At 37.6% G+C, this 18,927-nt stretch overlaps 2 long non-coding RNA genes across 3 annotated transcripts in view; one reads left to right on the top strand and one right to left on the bottom strand.

Annotated features, from left to right (window-relative positions):
• The window catches only part of LOC117661271 (uncharacterized), a 62,861-nt gene that overhangs the window by 37,964 nt on the left and 5,970 nt on the right, over window positions 1-18,927 (bottom strand). The window lies entirely within an intron of this gene.
• On the top strand, window positions 4,030-7,297 carry LOC117677325 (uncharacterized). The gene is made up of 2 exons (XR_004594750.3): window positions 4,030-4,168; window positions 6,987-7,297. It is a non-coding gene; the product is annotated as an uncharacterized LOC117677325 (long non-coding RNA).

The following is an 18,927-nucleotide window of genomic DNA, read 5'->3' as shown; positions in this document are numbered from 1 at the left end:
ACGAAAAATCTGGAGGTCTGTTATTGTACGTATCTCTGGGGGGAGGTTGTTCCAGAGGGTGGGCGCCGCCACAGAGAAGGCTCTCCCCCTGGGAGTCGTCAGCCGACATTGTCTGGCAGACGGCACCCTGAGGAGGCCCACTCTGTGCGAGCGTACTGGCCGGTGGGAGGCTATTGGTGGCAGAAGGCGGTCTCGTAAGTACCCCGGCCCTAAGCCATGGAGCGCTTTAAAGGTGGTCACCAACACCTTGAAGCGCACCCGGAAGACCACTGGGAGCCAGTGCAGCTCGCGCAGGAGAGGTGTTACACGGAAGCCGCAAAAATCAACAAAATGCAAACTGACAAACATTGCTCCCAGCAGCCACAATTTAAAGTATGAGATAAGGTTTACCTGTCTACAAAATATTTGAAGTTTCAGTGGTCATCTAGGAAGTTAGGACCAAAGTTTTTAAGGTCCTTTTAAAATCATAAAGGTAATAAACCCAGTTACAGTGAAACTCAGGCTCCCTTGCCTACTCGGGAAAGTGCATCCGGTTTTCCATAGCAGTTTGTTAAAGCTGGCTGTCAGTTCCTCCCTTAGGCCAGTAGATCGGGCTCCACTGAAACCTTTACTGATTGTGGGTCATGAACATTAAACAAAGGTTAAACAAATTTTAGATCCCCATATTTATAGGGGGCAATTACAGTATTTAATACATTGGAAAGGATATCCTATTCAGTGGCAACCTGGGTAAAAAGCTGGAAGGTGAATGCTGATAGGTTGATTAAAAGTTTCCATGAGAAGAATCCTCATAAGCCACAAGAGGTTCCTTGAGGTGGCAGGGGAGGTTAGAGTTAATTAATCTTTTATGGTTGTCTCTTTGCAGGATGTTCTTTTCGCTTGAAGGGGAGCAGCCTGTTGACCCTGAAGATGACATGTGTAGCCATATTTTCTTGTAACCTTTGTACTCTTTTTCTATTAGCTTTTAGGTTTGTAGTAACTGAATTTTATAAATATTTCAGGTTCACCACTTTCTAACTGTTGAAAGGGAGGTGTAAAGATAAAGGAGGAATGTTATGTCTAGGTGGCATTCCTTTCCCATGAGAAGAGACAAGATGCCTGCAGCTGGCTAAAGGTGGAGTTTGGAGTCACTGGGCTGTTGGACTGATAATTGATTAGAGGTTGTGACTCGGGGAGGGGGAGTTTCTAATTTATGCTTTTATTGGGTGTAATTCTGGATCCGGTTGAGAGTCGGAATTACACCTAGTCCATGCCAATTTAATATGTTCCTAATAAATGGATTTGAAAAGGAAGATGGATGCCTTGGACTTTATTTTTTGGGACATGGAGGCTTGACACTAAGCATATTTATTAGTTTGGTTTATATGCCGCCCTTCTCCAGAGACTCAGGGCGGCTTACAATGCTTTTAAGCAATAGCCTTCATACTTTTGTATATACCTGCTTAGTAGGGCTTTGTGGGCCCCCCAAGTAGTGTTCTATTTTATACAAAGTCAGCTTATTGCTTCCACAAACCGGGTCCTCATTTTACCTACCTGGGAAGGATGGAAGGCTGAGTCAACCTTGAGCCTGGTGAGAATTGAACTCGTAGTAATTGCAGGCAGCTGGCAGCTAAATACTACTTTAACAATAGTTTAGTCCACTGCGCCACCAGGCTCTTATGTAACTCGTATCACAAGTTACAATTAGTTACAGTTTGTGTTGATTTGGAAAATTGAGATAAAGAATAAATTCATATAAAGGTTGTACAGCTAATTTTATATGAAAGTAGGGCATATGAAGTATATTTCCTTCTGTGATAAGGCATCACTTGAAATTTATTATAAAATATAAATATGCATTTGACACAGAAAATATTAAAATTATTCAGTAGCATTATGTTAGAATTATTGCAAATTTCCCACATGCATTTAAGAAAGTCAAACCAATAATAATAAGGGGTGAAGAAGTTATTATTGGGTCAGTTTTGTATTATAAAGTATAAAATTATGAAATTTTTTTAAAGAACATTTTCTGATATTAATTTCTGCAAAATGCTTGCCTATTGTTTATATTAATCATTATGTAATTAAATAAAATAATTTCATGGTATACATTGGATTGCAGAAATGTTACATTTATTTATTTTATTTATTTATTTATTTTTGTTAAGCATGTATTTTATGACAGATAAAAGTGTAAACATAATTATAATTACATAAAAAGGATACGAATAAAATAAAACATTAGGACATTAGGGAAGGTAGGCACGCTGGTAACATTGTTGTTATCTGCCTTAATTTCTTTTCTACATGCTAGAAAAAATAATGCAGAAAATTAAAATCAGTAGATAAAATCAGTTCCACTCATCCAGCCTAAAAATGGTTTATCCTGAATTGCAAATATCCATTTCACTTGTTTATTACAGATCAAGAAATAAAATAAAGAGTTTACAGACGAGTACTGGGAATGGAGGAAATGCTGAACGAATTGAAATAGAATAGGAAAAGTAATTTAAAAGCTTTTGTATTCCCAAAGTGATGTAATTTTATTTCAAACATTTTCACAAATGTGGAATAAATACTTGTCCGTTGCTTATTAAATGCTATTTTTTTCTTTTATAACCAAATTAAAGTAATCCTAATTCCATTATTCTGTGGATAGTTTAATTGAAAACTTCCACTTCAGTAAGTCAGTATATGTAGCTGCCTGTAAGACGGTATCCCTTTTTGGTGTCACAGTTCATACCATTTCTAAGCAGAAAATTACACAGCTAAATCCTATACAACATTTGCTAGAACGGTATATATGTATGGTCACTGTTTTTCAATTATTCAAATGTCTATGACTGAGATTCTCAGTCATCCATGTCATACACTATAGGAGGAGAGCTATGTTAGTTTATGGTAGTCCCAAATCAGAAAGATAACTTCAGACGCACAGATTTTATCAAGAACACATAAAATTTAGTGTGCAATAGCTCTCTTCATCAGATGTAATGGAGTGACTAGACATATGTGAGATTTAAGTTCAAAGCCTTCATTGTAACAATACAATGACATCATGTATACAATGAAATTGGTTTAGCTTCTACTAGTGCAGTCCATACAAGAATACAAGATAACATGAATACTATAAAGAATAATCCTTATACAAGTAGTTAGGAAAAAAAACTAGTCATATGTTTCCATATGTACGTCATATTCTGTGCAACATGTATATTACTCTGGTGTATGATCTTATATCATGGTATATACATATTACACTACACTGGCACCAGTGAAATTCGTCATATTGATCTGTTTGTTGTGCTATATTGTGTTTAGGAGTCTGACAGCCCATGGGTAGAAGCTGTTTTAAAACCTGTTTGTCTGGCTGGCTATACTTCTATGTCTTCTGCCCGATGGTAAAAGTGAAAAGAGACACTGGCCAGGGTGTGAATCATCCCTAAGTATCTTCCTTACTCTGCTGAAACAGTGAGACCTGGCGATGTCATCCAGTGGTGTTAGGGGGCAACCAATGTTTTCTTGTGCCGAACTGATCACTCTCTGTAGTGCCTTCTGCCTGCGGCTGTTAAACCAGCATACCATACTGTTATATAGTATGTGAGGGCACTTTCTATCGTGGGCCGATAGAAAGAAGTCATCAGCCGTTGTTCCATCTGATTTTTATGCATTTCTAAGGAAATGAAGTCTCTGTTGAGCCTTACTAACCATCAGGGACGTGTTGTTTTTCCAAGCGAGGTCTTGACTAATGAGCACTCCCAAGAATTTAAAAGAGGAAACCCTCTCCACACAGCCCCCCTTGATATACAATGGGGCAGGTTCCTCTCTTTGCTTCCGGAAATCCAGCACCATCTCCTTTGTCTTGCTAGTGTTTAGATGTAGGTTGGTTTTTGAACACAATGTGGATAGCTTCTGCCCTTCTTCCCTGTATGCTGATTCATCCCCTCCAGTTATAAGACCCAGCACTGTTGTGTCATCTGCAAACTTGATTATGATGTTGAATGGATCAGAGGATATGCAGTCATGTGTATAGAGCAAGTACACAGGGAGGGGCTGAGCACACAGTCCTGAGGGGAGCCTGTGCTGAGCTTCAGGGTGGAAGATGTAAAGGACCCAGCCTTACTGTTTCTGGACAATCTGTCAGGAAGTCTTTGATCCAGTCACAAGTGAGGGGAGGGAAATTCAGGTCAGTCAGCTTTTCAATGAGAATGCCTGGTAAGATGGTATTAAAGGCCAAGCTATAATCTATAAAAAACATTTTGATGTAATTCCCAGATTTCTCAAGTGCAATATGTAGAGCAGTGGCGATGGTGTCCCCTGTTGACCTGTTGCTTCTATAAGCAAACTGGTGTTGATTGAAATTTGGTAGAAGACAGGACATGATGTGTTGTAGGACCAGATGTTGTTTAAACTAGATGCTGTCAAATGAATATAAAGATTTAGTGCAAGTTTAAGTTCTTTATGAGAATCTGACCAATCAGCGATCAAGGGAAATGCACAGGAGATAAGGAAGGCATTTAAAGTGGGCTGGATTTAGATCTCTTGCGGGCAACAGGGACTCATGACTTATGATGCACTTGACTCCTTCTTGGGCTCAGCCTCGTCATCTCCTACAGATGTAGGTTGGGATGGAGGAAGGAAGGGAAGATGGAAGGCAAGATGACTGTGCAGATGAGGCTATATGTGAGACACATTAATGATACCTTATGAATTAGCAATCTATTGTGGTTTTTTGAAACCTTCAGAGATAGCCTGAAATGTTTTGATGTAGGAGAGTTCAGCAGTCTTTTACACAATTAATCTGGCAGGGTTTTTTTTTTCCCCAAGATGGCTCTTTTGAGACCTGTAATGAAGTATCTTGGAAGACTGAAATGCTCTGATATTACAAATGTTTGTCAATTAAGAAAGCAAATATATTCAACAATCCCCAATGCTATCCATTGTTACAATTCCTGGAATCTCTAGCAATCAAAACCATGATCCTGAAGGCTGGACAAAAGAGACTATTCTACTTTTCTAGAATCATCAGGTTAGGGAAACCTGCTGTAATTTGCATATTGCTTTGACTATTTCTTCATTTAATTCTGTAGCCCCCTTTAAGCCTGGAGTCTTTTCTGTCTTTATTGCTTTCCTTGTCATTTAAATTTGTAAATTGAGAGAGATTGCATTTCCAACTTGCCTTTGAGTGTTGAAAAAATTGCTATATGTGGTATTCTGTTGTTATTGTGGGTAAATATATTCTGGAATGGATAGATGAAACATTTGTTATGACTGTAGTCACAAAAGATGCCTAGAACCACTGTAAAGCCAAAGAATTCTGGTTTATATATCTCGGCACATTTTGAAATAATCTGAAGGAGAAGGGGTGGCAGAACCTGGGGGCATAGTTAAAACAGGAATCAGCCTAGAATCCCTAAATAGCCATAAGCAGACTAAGTCCAACCTTTCTTGAATTCTATGGACCCCTATCTAACTCCAAATAGGTGCTAGCCATTACTTAAGAAGATTCCCGTCTATAGGTTATTTAGCAATGAATCAGTTTAATTGGACCTTCATGTATGGACTTTTTGTGCTTGACATAATCTCTTCTATTATTCTCTTCTCTTCTAAAATTGTTTTAATAAATTACACTCTGATATTTTCTGTCTCAAACTATCAAGCAAAATGTCACACTTTCATATTGCAAATCAAATGTGATACCTTACTTGTTATCCTTTTATTTGAAATCATGAACTCAGAGTTGCTATATGATCAGAATATTGCTGCTGATACCTTTGTAAAAACACCTTGAAATCAGCACTTATGGCCATAGAATCTAAAAAAAAATCAAATTGTTCATAGTCAAATTTACTTCAGTGTGGCTTTAGGACAGAATCTGGAATTTGGACAACTTTTGTTTCCTGCCTAGATGTTTTCTATGACTTGGACATGGGAAATAATGTCTTTCTTATTTCCAGTGAAATGGCATTCAATGGTTTTGTTTTAACCATTTAATCATGTGTGACTCTTGATGACTTTATAGGCAAGTGCTCTCCAGTCTACCCTGTCAAGCACAGCTTCATTCAATTGGTGGATGTTCAACTTTGTATCAGATTTGATGTTATCAAACTAGCAAGTTCTTTGCTTGCCCCTTCTCCTTGATCCACTAACCATTCCTAGTTCTTCTCCAATGAATTTGCATGCATGATATGACCAAAGTAAATCAGACTTAGTCTTATAATTTTAGCTTCTAGTGATGTGTCCAGTTTTATATGATTTAACATCTCTCTGTTAGTTACTCTGCCTGTCCATGATATATGCAATAATTGTCAGTGTAATTATGAGCTAGGATAGCCATAACAACAAGTCAGCCAATGGGAACTGTTTGGTGACTGAGAGCCATGTCAGACAGCTCTGTGCCTGGGTGTGGCTTAGTTTAACTGTATGTGAGTTCTGGTTCTGGCTTCTGCCGCATGGGAATGTATACATGCATCATACTTTATATTACTGTATATAAAGAAGTTTCTTTTATACATGAATCCTGCTGAATTATTTACTTGTATGCTGGTTGGATTGCTGCAAACTCTGGCAATAATTTATGCCAGCACCACAGTTCAAAGACATCAATGCATCTTTGATCAGCCATTCTTAGTGTCCAACTCTCATACCCATACATTGTTATAAGGAAGACTATTGCTTTCAATACATTCAATATACAATGGCATTCAATGCCATTATGATATTGTTCTTTTGGAATAAATACTTCTTTCTGAAGGATAATTTCCAGAAGATCATTTTGAAGAATTACTACGTTGTTCATAAGATCAGGAGATGAAACGTTTTGTATGCCATCTTTATGAAGGAGACATAATTTATGGCAGCAAGGGAAGGAAGGAAAAGCAGGAAGAATATAAAATTTTATTAAAAAAACATAAAAAGAAGAAAAGTCCTTTCCTTTTCCTTTCCCTTCCCTGTTTTGTGAAATGTATTTTAACTTGATGCTCTGTTTTCATTTCATTTTCAAGGCTGATTCAGAGGACCCAAATAATGGCCAGGATGGCAAATACAGCTCTGACCTTAAATGCTCAGGAACCACAAAAAAAGTCCCAAAAGATCTTCTGAGAAGCTGCTCCATTCTAGAATCTACCTTATTCTCCTTGCTAGAACTGGCCCTTTAAATTCTTCAATTAATCCCGGAAACATTATTTACTGTACATATACTCATAGATCCGGATGGCATACATGTTGATTTGCAAGTTTCGATTAGCTTAAGCCTGTCTCTATGTTCTCTGGATTCAGAATCAATACAATAAAAGCTTTTTAAAAACCTTTAAAATGTTTCGCTGCGTAGCAGCATACGGCATACAAACATCCTGGTAATTTCAAAATATGTGGGGAAAGTATTATTTTTTGAAAAGAAACCTGCAGTCAGCCTGGGAATTTATTTTTGATCTATAGCACTGCAAAGCTCTGCATATTGAAGATTAAATTAACCATTAAATTAACACAGGCAGAAGCAATATCATTTTTATTTAAGAAGATTACATGAAAAATCTTCTCTCTTTCTCTAAAAAAAAAAAAAGTTCCCTTTGTGCCAGTATTGCAGTTGTAGATCAGCCAAATTGTTCTATAATTCAGAAGCCTTCCCTGCTGCCTGTTAAATAATTCTTTAAATTTCATGTTAAACTAAGATCTGCCAAAAAGTGTGTGGGTGGGGAGAGAGGGAGAAAGAAACCCAAAGGGGAGAAACCTTAGATTTTTGTCTGGTGCAAATTAGACCCATTTTATAACAGTCACGTTTCATTGTTTTTCTCTTCCTGCAGAATCTATGACATGAAGCTGAGCATAGAAAATTCATATGTTTCTTATGTCTTCATGTCATTTCAGAATAACCAATTATCACATTCCATCTGTCACAGGACATATTTCTCTGACTTGTACCTGGGGTTGGGCACTGGTCCTAGATATTATAATTTTCTCAGATCAAAACCCAAATTTACTTGTTCAAAACATCTTAATATACTTGGGAACAGAAGGAGTAAGGAACAAGATGTAGAAAGCTATTGGCTCTTTTTTTTCAATCCATTCCTTTCCTTATTCTTTGTTCTAATAATAATTTTTTATTGAAGTTCTAAAGATGAAAAATTAATACAAATTTAAGAAAAATATAAAAGGAAAAAAGGTAATACACAAAAAGATATATAAATATATAAAGGAATGACTTCATTCAGTCCTAATCAGCAAAAGTCCATTAAGAGTTACTAGAAATAACAACATATATGTTAAATTTAATCAAATAAATCAGTTTTATATTCCTTTACTTTACTTTGAACATAAATAATTTGACAATTTCTCTAATCATACAGCAAAAAAAATCTCCTTTCTTTGTCTTGTCTTGAGTTATCTTTAAAGTCTCATAATTCAGTTCTAGTAAAAAAAAAAAAAAACCCTTTAAGATAGCGGTCCCAAACCTTTTTGGCACCAGGGACTCAAAAATGTTTTTATGGACCATGGGAGGGATGGTTTTGTGCACCAACTATCCTGTGCATGCACAAATGAAGTTTTGCTCATTTGCATGGAATGTTCCTAACAGGCCACTGGATTGCCCTTTAATCCATGTCTCAAAAGTTGATTTCTAATCATTTTCTCTTTGTCTTTTCTCAGAAAGTCCTTCATAAGTTTAACAAGTCCCTTTTATAAATCCAAAGCAAAAAAGTTATCCAAGTCACTCTTCTGATTATTTGCATATCTCCTTTAATTATGAAGACATTAGCTGGTTTCATTTGTAAATCCAATGTAGCATCTGTTTCAGGGGTGGGTTCTAATTTTTTTTACTACCAGTTCTGTGGGTGTGGGTTATTTTGTGGGCATGGCTTGATGGTCATGTGACAATTATTTAGGATTTAGCAGTGGTACTGGTCTACCAGGCTTTTAACTGCTTGCAGAGCTGTACCGATCTACCCATTTATTTTTGCAGGCACTGATCTACTCATGTATTTTTGCAGGCACTGGTCTACTCATGTATTTTTGCAGGCACTGGTCTACCCATTTATTTTTGCAGGCACTGATCTACTCATGTATTTTTGCAGGCACAGGTCTACTCATTTGTTTTCTTTTAACACTGATCAGCTGTAGTGCGACCCTTTGAAGCCCCGCGGCAAGAGTTTAAACAGTTTTTTTCCCTCTAGCCATCAGCTGGGACTCAGGAGGCAGCAATAGATTGGGGGTGGGGGCAAATAAAAGGTAAGAATAATGCGGAGGGTGGGGGGCAGGGGGTGGGGGGGCAGAACTGGTTCGGTGACATCATATCGTCACTGCTACCGGCTCGGCGGAACCGGGCGGAACCGGGCAGAACCGGGCGGAACCCACCACTGATCTGTTTCCATATCATTCTTGTAGCCTAGCATTTTAAAATCTAGTTTCAGATCCACATTCCAAACAGCCTATTTTGTCCAGTAAGATATGTTCATCTTCTTTAACCTTTTTAAAATCCATTTTTATAACAGCAATTTTAAGACTAATTTCTGGTGTATTGATCCCAAATATCTCTGAATTCTTCTAAAGTCAGATATTTTTGCTCCATTCTGTATTAATGGTTCTCTTCTCCTTTAATTATAACCTTTCTGGTTCTCTCTAGTGTCCAATCTTCTTATCACATTTTCTTTCTAGTCAACAATACTTTCCCATGGGAAGATACCTCACTGTTAGTTTCAAAATCTTTACAGATTTCTAAAATAAATTTTAAGCAACCCACAGGAAGAATACTTGTAATTAATTTTGAAATATTATCTGAGTTCCCTCTGGTCCCTTAATCCGTTTATAACTTTCCAAAATCAATGTTCTAATGACACTTTTGCTGGTTTATTTTTTAAAACTTTGTAAGCTTCTTAAACTTGCACAAAACTTTTTTCTTCAAAAATAGGAGGAAATTTACCTGGTGTAATAAAACTTGCCTTTCCAAAGGTTCTCGATATCCAAAAAGCTATTAACAAGCAATCTCCAGAAGTGATTAAGTAAGTATGCAGAACCTGAGTCCATAAAGACTCCAAACAATGGCTTGGAAAATCTGGTAATTTGTCAGGTCACAGTGCTCTAAAATCTGCCAGAGCCAACCTGTCAGGATTCCAAGTAACAGCCCAGATGAAATCAAAACTCCAAGGCAGGGTTCCTCAAAGTATAGATTTATTAGGCATGTCATATTGGCACAGCTGGTGAAAACCCGACTCTGAAGATCCCTGGGTTTTCCCCACCCAGTTCAAAATCCAAAGTTCTTCCCCCCATTACACACAACCATCACATGCCCCAATCAGGTCTCTCTCCCCATCCCAGATGTCTCCCATCTATGCCCCTCCAGTGCTGCTGAGAGTGTCCTTGGTTCCCAGAAGAAAGAATGTTATTTTGGCTACATATTCCCCCAGCTATCTCTACTCCCCCTCCCTTTCCCACAGCTCCATCCAGCCTCGCCATGGCAACCCTGAAGATGTTCAAAAATGGCTTCAGGTTTGACACAGCTGTCTTATGGTTTCTTCATGGATAGCCACTGCAAACTTTGGTTCTTTCCTTATTCTAGAGAAGAATTCTGAGGTGTTGTTCCATTCACCAGCTCTTTATTCCACTGTGGTCGTCACCTCTGCTCATGCAGAGCTGTCTCCAATTTGCTATTTTCCCCCCAAAAATCCTCACTTTCCCCACATTCATCATTTGTACCTGGGTATGTTGTTTTAATCAGAGAGAGAGAGAGAATGTGAGAAGCTAAGGGTTTTCTGTATTTCAATCATAAGCTGTTGGTTGTTATAAAACTGAAAATGAAGCCAGTTGAAGAAATCCCTTTATTCATTTCAACCTCTTTCTCCATTTTGGCTGTGCTGATGGTTCATATTCTCAGTATTCTCTCCAGAAAACAATTGTCATGCCCTTTGATTAATGGATTTCCTCCCTTCCTCCCACTGATACTGTGAAAAGATGCACCCATTTCTTTCTGTCAGTGGGTGGTGGGGACAAAGAGGTTCACCAATAGCCATTTTGCATGAGCTTGTCTCTATTGACTTCCATACTTCCATACTTATACTTGACATCTTCCCAACAGTAAACCATTTTACCATTCTTTCTATACATTTGGCTCGAATGGGAAACTGACACAACTCATGTCATATTTCACCTGGTTAAAAATTATATACATACATACATACATACATACATACATACATACATATAATCTTCTTAAGTTTTTTGCATATGTATGTATGTATGTATGTATGTATGTATACCGTGTTTTCCCCAAAATAAGACATTCCCTGATAATAAGCCCAATCGGACTTTTGAGTGCATGGCAATAAGGCCAAGCGCTTATTTCAGGGTTCAAAAAAATATGTTTTCTTCTGGTAGATGGTGTGTCCTAGGGAGCCATTGGATTTCTTGTAGACTAAGACACACCATCTACCAGAAGGAAACACACACAAACCGCTATCTGCATGCACTCTCACACCACCACCCAGCACAGATCAACTCCGTAGCCAAGACACTCATCTCCAGAACAAAACACTTGGCTGACAAACAACACCTAAAAAATGAACTACACACTCTCACTCACGTACTAACATCCAAAGGATTCCAAAGAAATAAGATTACCAACCTAATCCAAAAAGAAACCCCCACTAAAATCCAAGACAGAGAACAAGAAAACGGCAAAGCCCTCCTACCATACATAAAAGGCACCACAGACAGAATCAGCAAGATCCTCCACAAACACAACATCAAGACAGCATTCTGCACAAACCGAAAAATATCCACCATCCTAAGAAACCCCAAAGACAAAATTGAGTTAGAAAATCAAGGAGTATATGAAATCCCATGCACCGCCTGCCCCACCACATACATCAGACAAACCAATAGAAGAATAAGTGCACGCATTGAAGAACACAAGAACTCAGTCAGAAAGGAAGAACCAACTTCTTCCCTGGTCCAGCACTTTAGAGCCACAGGACATGAAATTGACTTTAAAAAGACCAGAACTATCACCAAAACTGAACACTTTAACAACAGAATAATCAGAGAAGCCATTGAGATAGAAAAATGCCCACGCAGCATGAATACATGAGATGATACCTCCCACCTACCAGCCATTTGGAAACCCGCCCTTATTGATAAACAAGTCCCTAACACTAAGAATGACACCAGACCCACACTCACGAAAACCACACAGGATGTCACCACCACACATCCACGCAGAAAGCAGACTCAAACCCACACTGATAATGAGTCACGACCAAGGACCAGAAGCCAGACCGCAGCTGCATCATTAGCCACTTTAAACCCCTCCAATCCATACATGAAGCAGACTGACACCCACCATGAAGAGCTCGCACGGCCACAAACACGAAGCCAAACAACAACAACGCAGCTCACCAGCTCAAATCCCCCTGCAACTCAGACTAAGCTGAGCACAACCAAGCCCCCACCCAAACAGAACACACCCCCAGCCAATCAGAGCACAACCAACCCCCCATCCAATCAGAGCACAGCCAAGTCCCCACCCAATCAGCTCACACCCCCACTAGCAGTTAAAAGGAAGAGACAGCTGCGATCTCACATTGCTCCTGGAAGCATGAAGCCGAGGACACCAGCCTGAAGATGACGAATGAGACTTCGTCGAAACGTTGCCAAGACACTTCCAATTTTACGTGGGAGAAGACCCGAATAACCAAAGACCTACATACAAACACCTGTGAAAACCTGAGAAAATACATATACATATATATACATATACATACATACATACATACATACATACATACATACATACATACATACATATATATATATATATATATATATATATATATATATATATATATATATTACAAACTATTCTAAAAATACGAGTTCCAGGTATATTAGTAAAAAAAGAAGCAGACATACTGCAAACTCCGGAATTTAAGATTTTAAAATTTTAAAAGAATTAAAATTTTATTTTACTAAGCTTTCATCAGCCATCTGCTGACATCGTCAGAGTATTAAACTACCATTACAGAGATCTCTGCCTTTATATGCCATTAATCACTTTAGCCCTTGCGCGCGTAATAGGCCCTTCCAGCCGTCTCCCACTTGTAATCAGCTGTGTTGTTTTTGCTGTCGTCATGCTGGATGATGGAGGCTTGATTCCTGCTGTTTCCTCCCTCCTAGCTTGATTATCAGTGGGGGATGATGTTAACCTGTCAGCTATTGCAATTTGCTGCCTTGTCTGTGAGTATATATATAAAAACCTTGGTTACGTAGGAAAAACCTGGCTAGAGAAAAAACGTGTGTGTGTGTGTGTGTGTAGGTCTTTGGTTATTCGGGTTTTCTCCCGCATAAAATTGGAAGTACCTTGGTGACATTTCGACGAAATCTCATTCGTCATCTTCAGGCTGGTATCTTCAAACTGCCATTGGGGGTATGAACTGATTGGGTGGGAGCATGGCTGTGTTCTGATTAGGTGGAGGTGTGCTCTGATTGGGTGGGGGGTTGCCTGTGTTCTCATAGGCTGGGGATGTGTTCTGATAGGGTGGGGGCTTGGCTGTGCTCAGGTTGGTTTGAGTTGCAAGTGGATTTGAACTCGTGGCCTGGCAGTTAAAAAGAAAAAACAACCACGATCACACATTGCTCCTAGATGCACAAGGCCGAAGACACCAGCCTGAAGATGACGAACGAGACTTTGTTGAAACGTCGCCAAGGTACTTCCAATTTTACCCGGGAGAAAACCTGAATAACCAAAGACCTACATACAAATAACCGCAAAAACCTCAGAAAACACACACACACACACACACACACACACACATACACAGAGAGAGAGAGAGAGAGAGAGAGAGAGAGAGAGAGAGAGAGAGAGAGAGAGAGAGTATATAAATGTATACAGTAGGTCTATGCTTCACCATACCATTAGGAAACTTAAAAAAAGAAAGAGAAAAAAGTCCAACCTTTCAGAGTCACATAAGGTTGTTAAAAAATGTTTGTGAAATCTAGGTGGGAGACCCAATAAAGATTTGTGAATTATGATCTTTTCAAAAGGGGAAACCAAAAGTCAAATCACTCTAAAGAGCATTGACCAGAGGAGAAGGAACATTCCTATCACAGTGTGTAGTAGCCAGCTGGAAAAAAGGCATTTGTTTATAATAAAATGAAATTCAGCAGGCAAAAATACAGTACAGTTTCTCCTAGTACAAGTTGTAAAGCACTGCTTCCAATGAGCACAGGCTGGCTTCCTGCCAGCATGGGGATATGTAGAAGATGATGAAATGTGTTCCCATACCTTATCAAATGATTAGTGGCCAGCGCTTGCACTTGGGCAATCAGTTCAAACTTCATATTTTCCACTTGCCAAACCACTAGACACTCAAATCAAACATAAAGACTTAAGAAGTACTTAAAATATCTTCCTACTTCAACTGCAGAAAACCTATTTGTATTCCCTATTGTGCCCTTTGGTTTCTTGAACCTCCATTACTCTCTTCTGACTTCCATTGAGGAGTATATTTTATGCTTGTAGATTGTATCCATGATTTTGTAACTTGATTATGCACAATGGAAAATTAACTGCAACAGGTTTAGACCTTTTTCTGTCATGCATAAGATGATGGAGCTGAGCAATGAGAGTACATAAGAAAGGACTTTTCTTGGGAATTTTTTTTTTTTAATTTGATTTATATGCCGCCCTTCTCCGAAGACTCAGGGCGGCTTACAATGTGCTCAGCAATAGCCTTCATCCTTTTGTATATTTATACAAAATCAGCTTATTGCCCCCACAACTGGATCCTCAATTTACCTACCTTAGAAAGAATGGAAGGCTGAGTCAACCTTGAGCCTTGGCGAGATTCGTACCCTGCAGTAATTGCAGGCAGCTGGTCTTAATAACCAGCTTAATAACAGGGTGCCTTAAACCCCTGTACTACCAAGGAATATGCAAGTACAACCAACACATATGAAGCTACAGTGAGTGGGAATCTGTCTTCCTTCCTCCATCTGGCTCCATGATTTTTGGCGGAAAGGAAAATAAAAGGGATCATGGAATATATGTTTTCTCCTTATTGAGATATACTCTAGTGATGAAGTTATAAGATTCATTCTTTGCTAATTATGTCTCTTTTCATTCTCCGTTCCAGTCTTTCTTGTGCTCTTTTCAGTTGTTAAAACTTTGCAGCACCAGCTTCTTTTTTCTTATTCATTTGTGATCACTTGTTTATTGATGGTATTTATTTATTCATTCAATCTATATGGCCACCCCTCTCAACTACATAACTCCCTATGCTAACTATGAATAAAAAACAAGATTAAAACATTACAACAAAATAATAAATGACATACAACAGCCAAGATAAAAACAAACCAATAATAATTAACATAATCATATTTATATAAATAAATTGTAATGTGAGGGCTTAAAATAGGGTGGAAAAGTAATTTCCCTGACCATATAGATGTCAGGGCTCTGACTGGTGCCCTAATTAAATCATGAGCCTCAAGCCAAGCTTCAAAAGAAATCCAGTTATTTATTAGGAGCTTCATGTTGGCACAAACCAAGTGAAGAGAGCAGGTCAGGAATGCTTTGTGAATTGACAATAGAGTCATTTATGAGAAATGGGTGACTCTGTAAATCCAATCCAATCTGATCTAATCCACCAAACCCAAACCCAAACCCAAACCCAAACCCAAAGCCAAAGCCAAAGCCAAAGCCAAAGCCAAAGCCAAAGCCAAAGCCAAAGCCAAAGCCAAAGCCAAACCATACCATGTTGTAAATCCAAGTGCGTGCACACACACAAACCACTGTCCCAATATTTAGGAAAATAAGGACAAATATCCCACTCCTCAAATTTGCTTCCTTTCCCCAACAACTGAGGTTTGCAAGCTTCTCCAATGTTTAGTGTGATCATTAATCATCAGAAGATTCAACCCCTGTCTTAAATAAGCACTTGTCATTTTTTTTAAAAAAAAGGTAAAGCAGTATAGATAAGTTCAAATAACTGCAAGCTATATTTTTTTTATTCTTTACCATATTTACACCTGCACAATCGTGATCTAGTGAAATATAGCACATAAAAGTTGGTGATTTACAGTACAACATGGAACATCACAATTTTTTTTTCAATATGTAAGAGTTCTGTAAAACAATATAAGCGATAAACAACATAAATAAAAACTACATGTGAGTATGCATGGTTCTGAATATATCTGATACAATTATCAAAAAATAAGATCATAAATAACATCTTTCCTTATTTTTCAGGATTTATAAGCCACCCTGATCTTAAAATACACTGGGCAATGGACAACACAGAAAACAAAGCATAATGCCAAAACAATAAAAATCTCTAAACCAATGTAGGAATAAAAATATCTTTAAAACGGGCTAAAATCGAAAGAAACAAAGATAATCAGTTAGGTCAACTGTAGCTGAAAGTTCTTAAGAGGAATACTGGGTTTAGTAGTTTACCCAAAGCTATGAAGTTGTCAAATTTGTAAAGTCACCCAATTCCGATAACAATTTGGGCAGTGTAATAGTTTGGGACAATAAGAAACAGAAACATATAACAAATGGCCTGAAAGATACATCTATCCAGAAGTAGGCTCCATAGGAATGAATGAAATATTTATTCTCTAACCATTGATAAAATAAATCCCATATATTATAGTAATCAGATTCTTCCTTTCCTTTAATTGCAAGTGTTTATTCATTTCTGCACATTCTAATATTTTCTTAACCACATTTCATCTGTAGGGATCTCTTTACCCTTCCAATAAAGAAAGCAATGTATTAAAAAGTTAAATAAGTTAAGAAGAGAAATGTTACAATAATAGATATGTTAAGTATTAGTATTAAAATAAGAGAAGATATAAACAATGAATATGGTGGTAAGCTTTAACTGTTATGACACAAAAAATTTGTACCCAGACGACACACTGTTTAATGAATGATGAAATGTTTGTGTTAAAAGAAAATAAAACTTAATTTAAAAAAAGGAATGAATGAAATGTTAGATCCTTCTACAATAACCGTTACATATCAACATTACATCATGATTATAGGTCTTCTGGGTGATTCTCATATCATCCAGCCAATAACCATTTGGCTGTTCTCCTTCATTTCTTTCCATGCCCAAACATCTGATTGTGTTGTTGTTTTTTCTTCCCTAAAAGCTGCTGCATTTGTGGCATAATTAACAGCACTTCCTTGATCTTGAAGGCAATCTTTGAGCAATACTTTTCCTGCCTCTCTTCTACTTCTGCAAGTCTTAACCATTTCATTTCTCACATTCCTGGAATTAATTCATTCAAGTACTCAATCAGCCATCCTTTTCTTCCTCCTCAATCAACCCCTTCACAGATGAGCTGAGAAACACTCAGCTGGATTCCAAAGACTTCTGTTTAAAATCTATCCACTCTTTCAATCATATTACTTCCTGATATCAGCTGAGTTCTGAAGACCTTACTTACATATTGCACAACTCATGGTCCTTTGGGTCATCCTTTTAGTGATTTTTTTTTTTTTAGCTAAACAGAAAAACACAATGGATTGCTATTTTTTTGGTTTTAAAATTAAAAAAGAAAACAAGATTTTATTAAAGAAAAAGGATTTATAGCAAGACAAATATAGGTGCTTTTTGTTTAACAAAAGACACTTTTCATTATCATTTCTGGTTGATATGCCATACTCTGGTTTCTCTTCAGATCGTATAAATCTTTCGCCTTTTATTAGCACATTCTTCATGGTTTGTCTCTGTACTTCATGTATAATGAGAGCAAAGCATGGCTATATTGGGAACTGTGTCCACTGAAGAGGGACATTTTTACTTCCCAATAAATTGAGTGCATTTTTTGGAATTATGACAGTGCCAGTTTTGAATATGCCAATGTTTATCTTTGTTCAAGGAGATTTTTGTGGAGTTCTTCGCCAATCATTTACATTCCACTGCAAAGTCTTGGAAGATTCAAGTTCCTCATTAAAATAATGGGAGATTCTATCTTTAATTTCAGTTTATGTTGTTTGCAATAACCACATAATTGAATCAAGGAATTCTGTTGAATAGATTTGATTACTTCCACTAACAGTGCTGAAGGAATAATACTATTTCATCATGTCAGGGAAGCTTCTAATCCATGTGGAAATTATTTTTTTCCTCATCATTTCATTGAAGGGAATCAGAGTTCTGAGGATAGTTCTACAGAATTGTCAGATGTTAGGTAGCTGAAATCTACATGTTCTTACATTCTTCTGGTAGAACAGTATCTTCGGGTAATTCTTTTTAATCATTTTGATTTTTCGGAATTCCAACATTTAGTAAGAACTCAGAATAGCATTTTTTCCCCTCAATCACGTGTTTCTCTTCAACTGAAACTTGAAAAAGCTTCTCCAGAAGTATGATTTTTTTAATACATGAATTCGCCACATTAGCATAATTTCCTCTTTTCACAGCTAGTAGAAACTGATGGAAATCACACAGCAAATGGTTAACATTCCCCCCAAAGGCCTCATTCTTGCACATGTATCACAAAGAGTCTGGTGTATGACTTCAAAGCTCTCCTTTCTAATCATGATTTCTAATCATCCCAGACAATAAACCTCACACATTGAAGCACATTTATAGTACTGGAATTTATTTCACTGTTACAAAGAACATTTTCATTTACTTTGAGAAGTATCCTGAATGCATTGTTTTACCACAAGGCATTAATGTTGTTGCAGTACCAGACCACTGCAATAGCAATGTCTCCATCTCTCCTACCTTTAGCCAAGATCAGGTTCATACAAATGTCTTTTCTATTCTACCTAGTTCAGCATTGAAAATGACTGAAAAAAGATTGCTTTGCAAGCACTTACACAAACAGTGATTTACTGATCTTTGTTCATTATTCAGTAAGGGCTGATTGTGTAGTATAAATTCCTGCTATTTGTCTCTGTTGTATTACTGCTAATGAAATAATTCCTGATTG

The sequence above is a fragment of the Pantherophis guttatus genome, chromosome 3 (genome assembly GCF_059756535.1).
Source record: "Pantherophis guttatus breed Tessera chromosome 3, ASM5975653v1, whole genome shotgun sequence".
In the NCBI taxonomy this organism is placed as follows: Eukaryota; Metazoa; Chordata; class Lepidosauria; order Squamata; family Colubridae; genus Pantherophis; species Pantherophis guttatus.
The sequence above is the reverse complement of the archived record's forward strand: the minus strand, read 5'-3'. Positions and strand labels throughout refer to the sequence as shown.